At 56.7% G+C, this 8,218-nt stretch overlaps 2 protein-coding genes across 7 annotated transcripts in view; one reads left to right on the forward strand and one right to left on the reverse strand.

Moving 5' to 3' along the window:
* Positions 1–8,218, reverse strand: part of LOC113212691 (larval cuticle protein 1-like) — a 218,453-nt gene that overhangs the window by 21,733 nt on the left and 188,502 nt on the right. The gene's annotated exons all lie outside the window — the stretch shown is intronic.
* LOC113212546 (collagen alpha-1(I) chain-like) overlaps positions 1–8,218 on the forward strand; it is a 117,244-nt gene that overhangs the window by 17,690 nt on the left and 91,336 nt on the right. For 4 of the 6 annotated variants that reach the window (XM_052277354.1, XM_052277353.1, XM_052277356.1 and 1 more), the window contains exon 3: positions 3,163–3,258. The exons of the other annotated variants lie outside the window; for them this stretch is intronic. The gene's annotated coding sequence lies outside the window, so the exon portion shown is untranslated. The remainder of the gene's footprint in view (positions 1–3,162; positions 3,259–8,218) is intronic. 6 annotated transcript variants of the gene reach the window in all.

The raw sequence follows: 8,218 nt of genomic DNA on the forward strand, positions 1-8,218 counted from the left end.
GGGGAGGGGGGAGCAAGCGCACGAGGATGATGCGGCCCAGGTAACAGCACTCCAGGCAACCTGACGACTCCATTCTAAGGTCAATTAATCGCTCATCGAGTGACGACATCCCATCGCGCCCTCCTCCTCCTCCTTCCCCTGCTTCGAGCCCCAATGGGTTTCGGCTCCACCGCACGTTGATGAGCCCCACCGCGACGTGTGCGAGTGTGTGCGAGAGAGGGAGAGGCTGGGAGAGAGGGAGCGCGAGGGAGAGCGGGTAGGGGAGGGCCGCGCAAGTTGCGCTGGGCTGCCATGGGAGCCACTAGCGACGCGCCCTTCGCTTCGGAATGATGATGAATGAGAATAATCACGGCGCATCACGTCCCATGAGGCGTCCCGCGCCGCTTCCTACCTGGGGGCGGCGGGGACCGGCGGGGACCAACGGGGACCAACGGGGACAAGATTAATATAACGAGAGTGACGGTGGAACCCGGGGATTGTAGCATTTATTTTGTGCAATTGGACATACCACGAATTTTATCTGCGCGCTCCCCGCACGCACTGGGGAAGAAAAAGGTGGTTAATATTTATCTTCTTTTAATTAATGCGTTTGTAAATATACTAAGGCGCTAATCCTTGGACACCAAGGCACTTCTTAACACCTTTGTTTTGAAGTGCTCACACTGTTTTATGGTGGTCCCTAGGGGGCCTAACTCACATGGCGGGCAGAACCTCCAGCTGTACCCGGCTGTACCGCGCGGTTCGATTGTGGGCTTCCAGAAATAGACACTTAGCAAGTGTTCGTAGTCGCCGAGAACTGCGCGTCTTAAGACAGTAGTGGTACGAATCATCACTTATCGCCCGTGACTCAAATGAGCGCTTTCCTCGTACCGCGCCTGCGATGATGAACACTTGCGCTGCCGTGTCAACAGTGACGCTACCGGGCCCCATATGCCTCCCCCGGGGGTCCTCTCCGCTTCCAGTGCCGGCCGGTACTCGGCCGCCCCCCTGCGGGGCGAGCGCACCGTCGTGCTCTTGAAGAGTATGACCCCCGGGCCGAGCGAGCTCCTGTGGCGGCGCCCCGCGGCCGCGCCAGGGGTCATCGCGGAGCCCCCCGCGGCGACCACGTGTACGGAGCGGACATCACGACGGACCACTGCTGCAGCAGTTCTTTTGTTTGTTCTCTTTTCACCCGCTTTTGGTACGTCACGTTCGTTCATTCGAAGAAGTGAAGGAGTGGTCAGAAAAAAGGTTTCGGTTACAGTCCAATGGAAAAAGCTTATACACAGCTTATGCACAGCATCGGAAAACGGTTCCTTGAAATGCAATTGCCCACTCGTGATTCAAACCAAACCTCGCCGTTCCAAACGGTAGTACGGTAGTGGCGTTTGCGCGCGGGCATGGCGTCTTGCCTGAGAAGCTCGTCCTTCTGTCTGACCAGCTGCTTGTGGTCGCGCGCCTGGTCGCGGCGGACCTGCTTTGTGTGCAGCAGGGGGAATGTCTGCAGCTTGTACACCGCGTAAATAAACTGGTGCGACAGCAATTTGGTGCTCCGGGACGACGACGTCCCTGCTTGAACGGCGCGCACCGCAGAGCGCCACCTTTAACGTTATGAGCGAGCAGCGTGCTGAGTAAACCGCCCCCTTTCTCGTCGAAAGTCGCGATGATGTCGCCATCCTGTCGCGGCCCGACGACGCGGCCAATCGGTATGCGACCGTCGTTGACTTTTTGGGCGACTGTCTAGGGCTGCTCAGCCCGGCTCAGCCCCTTTCGCTGCTCCGCTCGCCCAAATAAGGAGGATGGCGAGAGGGTAATTGGGGCTGGCGAAGGCTGCCGAGCGGCCCGGCCCGCTTGCCACTCATTGCGCGCCAATCGCATAAATAGAAGGGGCTCAGCGGCCGGCCAGATGCGTCGCGGCGGACGGGCGGGCGGGCGGGCCGGGGGCGAGTGGACGCACGGACCGACGGGCCGAGCCGAGCGCCACACTGCTCCAACGTCCAAGCCTTGGTCCAAAGCGTCTCGCCCGCCTTTGGTAGACCCCTGTGACTGGTGCGCTAGAAGAGAGGAGGGTATATTCTGACCCTCCGTTAGTTTCACAATCACCATTAGAATTCATGGGCGTTTCGTGATATTTGTATCCAGGGCTAAAAATATCATGAGCGATCATGAGTATCTACGAACTCCAATGGTGATCCTGAACCCAATAAGCCATAACCCTACGGCGCGTATAGAATCTGAACGGTCTCTGGTAGTCCGTACACAAACTGTCTCTTCTGTTCTCTTTCATTTTAGGGCGCGCACCCTTTTGCTCTCCCCCACCCCCCACCCACCGTCACATCACCGTGCCCCACCTTCTTGTCCTCTCCATTTTGCGTCGCTAGATTGACGTTTGACCCGCGGCGGTTGACCTGCGCGGTTGACCCGCGTGTTGGCGTCACGGGGTGGCGTCGGGCTGCAGCGGCGCGCGCGGCTCTCCTGTCGTATTACGTCGAGTGTTGTCCCCTACACATTCCGGACTGCCCACTGCGCCGCCCGCCGCCGCCCGCTGCGCGCCGAGGAGTTTGTAGTGACACATTGTGTTGTCGGCCTGGAGATGCGTGGCGTGGTCTGTTTTGGTCTGGCACGGCATTGTTCCCATGCGAACCGTATAGTCTCCCGCGAGCTTCTTTTACTATAGTCCAGCTCGGCGAGGCGAGCTGGTAGTGCGTGTCCTGTTTAAAACGCAGCCAGTCGTCACTCAAAAGAAGCATCAAATTGAAATTTGACTGACGAAACAACTGCATTTTTGACCGGGCCCGGTTGTGGGCTTCCCTGCTTGTCTGGCCTGCTTGAGGCTTAACCCGACAGACGGGCGCCTGTTGGGTGGTAGGCAACTTATGGAATAGAGTAAGATTGTTTTTCCAGGTGCGTCGGTGCGTAGTGCGTGTGTCAATCCAACAACCTCGTAGAAAATAATTCGTGATGATGATCTTCGGTGTTGACCAGAGTCTCCGCGGCGAGCTGACACTGTAGACTTAGACTGTAAAACAAATCGTGATGCCCAAATATTTTTACAACCTCATGTCATCGCGGATTTCTTTGTCAGTTTCGTATACCGACAAAGTGGGAGTGACAAACATGTCATGGCTGTAAAAATATCGAACCATGATATCCTCATTTAACCGTCATCTCTCTTTATTACAGTGAGTGCCGGTGACTGTCGTCCGTGTTCGGCTCGATCGGGGTGCATCCATCGGTCTCTTTTGCGGCTCACGGCTCTCCCCTCAGCTCGCCTATCCCGTAAGTTTCCATGGTCCTGGCTCCCCCGCCTCCCGTTCTGAAGCTGGTCCCCCTGGTGTAGACCGTCTGCCTGATGCCGACTCTGTTAGTTCGAACATTGATGGAAAATAAGTAGAGGACTCAATCCATCAATTATATTAGTCAATTTATGCCTCTTTTTACGTATGATAAGTGCCGAGGGCCTTAACGGCTTGCGCAAAGAGACTTAAATTGCATCGTTCATGCATATGCATTTGGTAATGGCTTTCATGTAACTTCACCGTTTACGTCTCGCAAACTATGATGAAAGTCGGTCTAAATGCAAACGACCTTTCCTTTCTCTGATTTAAATAACTCCTTTCCGTCCTTGCGTGCCCAATTTAAGGAAACATGCGAAAATAGGAAAGGCTAAAAAGCCAAGGGGACCGAGTAGTGCTGATCTCTTGGAGTGACGAGCGAGCGGCGACGAGGGCAGAGATGCGCGCAGATGTGTGTGCGCCGTACATGGGCGTGCGGTCGGGCGCCCCAATGTTAAGGTCACGCCCCCCTCCCCCACCTGTTGGCCGCGCTGCGACGGGCATGCGACAGGCTGCCAGCCCTGGCTGTCCGCCCCGACTGTCCGCCCGGACGCCCGGACCCTTTGGCCGTGCCCCGGGCGTGGGCTGCCAGCGCGGGCAGCGCGCCGCCGCCCTCCAGCGCATCCCTCGGGTATAGTTCCTGCCTGAGCGATGCTTATCGAACCGGTTTCGTTTTTACGACCCCGTTAGTTAGGGCCCCTCCCTCCCTCCCTCCCTCTCCACGCGCGTTTGGGTCTTGGCGTTCGCGTCGGGCCAAAGCCGGCCGAAGCTTTGGGTCCAAGTCTCCGCGCCCCGGCGTTTAAAACCAGCTACCGGTCGGTAGTTGCCCGCTTACTCGGCATGCCCTTGGGCGGCTTTTAAAAACTACCCTTCAAATGTTTATTTCAAGGCTGACCTTCTGTGGTTGTTGTTGATGTTGTCGCAGATCGGACACAGCCGAGAAGCGACGCCACCTGAGTGTATATGTGTGTGGAAGGGAGGGGTGGGGGCGCCTTAGAGGGATGCTAGTTCTGCCGCAGTGCTTTTCATGTGGCTGTTGACAAATGACCCGGGCTGGCGGACAGCGGGGGTGTTGGGAAAAGAGGGGGGGGGGGCGTTCGCGTGACTCTAATGCGATGCATTAGTGGGCGCGCTGCTGCGGCCTGGCCCGCTCGCCCACTGGACCACCAGCAGACTGAACGCCTGCCGCGCTCACTGCGCACCTTTTGTTTTGCTACTACGGTTGGGACGATTGCTGATCATGTGACATATTGCAGTTCGTATTGCTATAATCCGATGGTAACGCAAAGCCGCCTGACCAACGCAATATATTACCTGTCATTGACTTAGTTCCGACCCGCGTGACATTGCTTTCTGTCGTGCTTTCGTCAAGACGCACTGCTCACCTTGCGTAGTCCAGCGGTGCGCCGGGCCGTGCTCCATGACCCATATGCTGTGCGAGTCCGCCATAAGCGCTTTCCTTCTGCCGCTGATTCGCCAGCAACCGCCCGCACTGCAAAATGCTTATGAAGTGAAGAACCGGCCCGTATTAATGCAGAGTGTAAAGGGATTTATTGCACAGATGTTCAGATGTTCAGATATGGCAAATTAAAAAATTAAAGCAAACAAAATCGTTTAGGGCATAGACAATTTTCTATTTCAAGAAATGAATCATTGCCGTACGCTACGCTGATGTAACTTCCCCTAGTAACACAAAACTGTCGCACATGGTGTAATATTTTTCAACCGGCCAATTATTGTGATGATAAAAAAAATAAAATCCGAAAGTGATGCCTTTCCACTGTTAGACGATTGCCGCTGGTCTATAAAGTTTAAAGTATCTACCATTCCGTTGTATTTTTATCGATTCCTGGTCGAATCCACAATAGTGGTTTTTCGCTCTCATTGCGATAGCTGGCTGATAAATATTTTCGTTCCGAGAAAAAAAGATGGTGTAGTGGTAGAATCATTTTTCTCATTTCGTATACCGCACCGATAGTCCGTATATTTTTTTTTCTACTGCTGTCCGACAGTCGTACGACAGTTCTGTGCTACTAGGGTCAGCTAGGTAACGTCGGACTCTGATGCCCCGCTGTGTTTACACGGAACCCAAGCCCATATCCCCCGCGCGGTGCTTGGGAGTGATGGGTCCCAGTGGTCTGTTAGTGGGCATAGCGCCGGTATGCCGATGGCTGTAATATACGCCGCTGTTATTGGGTCGAGGAGGCAGCCGAAATGCGCGGGGCGGCGTGCGCGCTGCGCTCGTGATGCAACGGCGGGAATGCGCCGTGCACACACTGCACCACACACTATCTGGTTCTGCTCGCCCGCCCAATTTGAGTTAGTTGAGGTTATTATGATTACCCGTGCCCGGCCCCTCTGCGCGCGCTTGTAAACGAGCGTCGTTAAACAATATCGACGGTTCCGTGACGCCACGAGCTGTAACGGCGAAGGAAATGAGTCTCCAACTATATACGATTGCCATTATTTTCTCTTGTCTTCTCTTAGATTTTACGTGGCCCAACGCGCAGTGATCTGAGGCTGTAACTAATCTCGTTGAGCCCGGCGTCATATTTTTTCAGTCTCATACATTTCAGTCCAGCTCGCCTGAAAGGGTAACACGAAGGTATATTCTGTATAGCCGAGCACTGGTTCGCGTGTGCTCTAAACAAAAGTACACATTGTAAAGATTCATAGCATAGGACTTGTCACAAAATAAACTGGTCGTATAAACCTTCGGGGCGGTCGCGACTGTTTGCTGAGCGAGATATGGGTCGCGTTGTTCGCCACTGTCCAGCCCGCCCAGTCGTGTTTGCGCCCCGGCCGCCCCCGCTGGAGCGCGGCGCCAATCACTGGGCGTGTCAACAGGGAGCGCTAATGGCCCGAGCGCTATCTTTATACCAGAGACGCGGCGCAGGCCCGGCCGTTGACACCTTGTTTTAGTGACCGTCATCAAAGGATAGAGGACTCCATCGAGCGAGCCGTTGGGACGCTTTTCCCCCTCCCTACTCGGTGTCGTTTTTTCCTTTCGATGGTGATGGTCTTCCCGTGGGTGCATTTCCGGCACGACGTGACCACCGACTCGTCCACCAGCAAGCAGCGCCCCCCCCCACCCCCGCGCTTTGACACGAGCTTTCGGGTTCCTTTTGCACATCATGCGTTGGTGCGAGAATGCTGCTGGCGTGCTGAAAAGAAGCGCTCCCCGACGATCTGCCATCGCTCTTATGGGGGAAGGCGGCCGCGCCTTCCTAGGATGTGGACCCCTCCCATGGGAAGACCGTTCCACGAAAATTCCCCCTTTGCGTTGGAGATTTCCTCCGAGGATAATGCGGCGGGATCATCGTGGGCGCGCAAAGGGCGTCTCTGCGCCGCGCAAGGGCCTCCCGAATCTGACGAGGAATCTGTTGATTATCCTGGCGCGTCCCCGCTCCCCGCGCCCGCCCCCTTCCGATCAATAAATATGCCGACCAGGGTCGTCCGGGCGGCCGGTCGGGTCGTTCGGGTAATAACCAAAGGGCTCCTCCCGTCAAGGTGCAAGTGTTGCGTCAGAGGCAAACAGGGCAGCATGGGTTGGGTCTCAAGGACGCGCCATAAGGGATCCTCCCGGAGAAAGTTATGGGGACCGCCTCGGGGGCGGGGGCAGGGTGGTGGCCCCACATAAGGGGCACCTTGCACCGCCACAGCCGCGGCATCCAGGCTCTGCGGCAACCTGCTCCCGGTCCTGGGTCGACTGGGCGTCGTAGATCCACCGCCTATCGGCTTACACATTACAGCGGGAGGCTGGCGAGCCAACGCGGGCCCCGCCCCGCCCGCCACACCTCGCCACACCCTGCCACGCCCCCTTTACCGGCGCTCCGGATGAGATGAACTTCGCCTGACGGTCAAGTGCACGGACGGGACTGCTCGCCTGCCTGGACTTGGCTCGCTCCCAGCCACGCCCCCTTCCCACCCCGCGGCCCCGCGCCTCGCGCCCGCGAGGTAGGCGACCCATTGCACACCCGGGCGGCACCCAATCTCAACCCCGCGCACATTGCATGGCGATGAAGTACCCACGGAAATGAAAAAAGTGCGCGCGCGGTGCTGGCTGGCGGTCGCTGGCTGCCGCTACCTGCCGCTGCTCCGCGGAGCAGCCCTCCCGCTCGCTTGCCATCTCATCTCGACAGACCCACCCCACCCGCCGCTCGGCTCCGCTTCGCAGGGGGAAGCTGACCGTGAAATGCAAGCCGTAAAACTTTATCGCCGAGGTTTGGCTCCCCGCCGCCGCGGTATTGAAGAAGAAGTCCAGCGGCTGCTTCTGCTGCTGTTGCCATTAAATTAGATGTTCCTACGTTTTCCTCCAATTTAGTTATGGCGGTTGTTTCCTAGTGGTAAATGCGCAGCAAGTGTGGAAAATGAGCCACATGGCGCATCTGAAAACAGAAACACCAGAACACAATTACTCGGAACATTTGTTGCAAGAGATTAATATGCATGTCCCTCCTAAAGTGCGACAGTCAGAAGTCCTCGTTAAGGGTGTGAATGAGGATTCGTGTGCGGAGGGGGAAGAGCGTCTGGTTTGTGGGCTCCACACTCGGGGGTGGTGGCTCCGTGGGCCCACCTGGTCCAGGTTCAAGGCCAGGCGTGAGGCCGGAGTAATGAGCCGGCTTGTCATGTTAAATAGGCGTCTAATGCGGCTGGGCGCGCGGCAGGGCGGGGCGTGGCGGGCGCGCCTGGCCCCCATTGTGCCGATACGGCCAATCACCGGAGACCGAATTGAGCCAAACTTTGAGTCACGAGAGGCTGAAAGGGACGGTTTTGTCTTGCCCGCGTGGACCAAAGCTGGGCGTGCTCCATCCCGGGCCCCCATCTCCAGGTGCCCTGCTGTCAATGCCCGGTGGTGTTGCTGTCATCATCGCGACCAAACACGTACCAGACCAAGAAAAGTT

Source organism: Frankliniella occidentalis, unplaced genomic scaffold (genome assembly GCF_000697945.3).
Source record: "Frankliniella occidentalis isolate FOCC.00 unplaced genomic scaffold, Focc_3.1 Scaffold10, whole genome shotgun sequence".
NCBI classification, from domain to species: domain Eukaryota; kingdom Metazoa; phylum Arthropoda; class Insecta; order Thysanoptera; family Thripidae; genus Frankliniella; species Frankliniella occidentalis.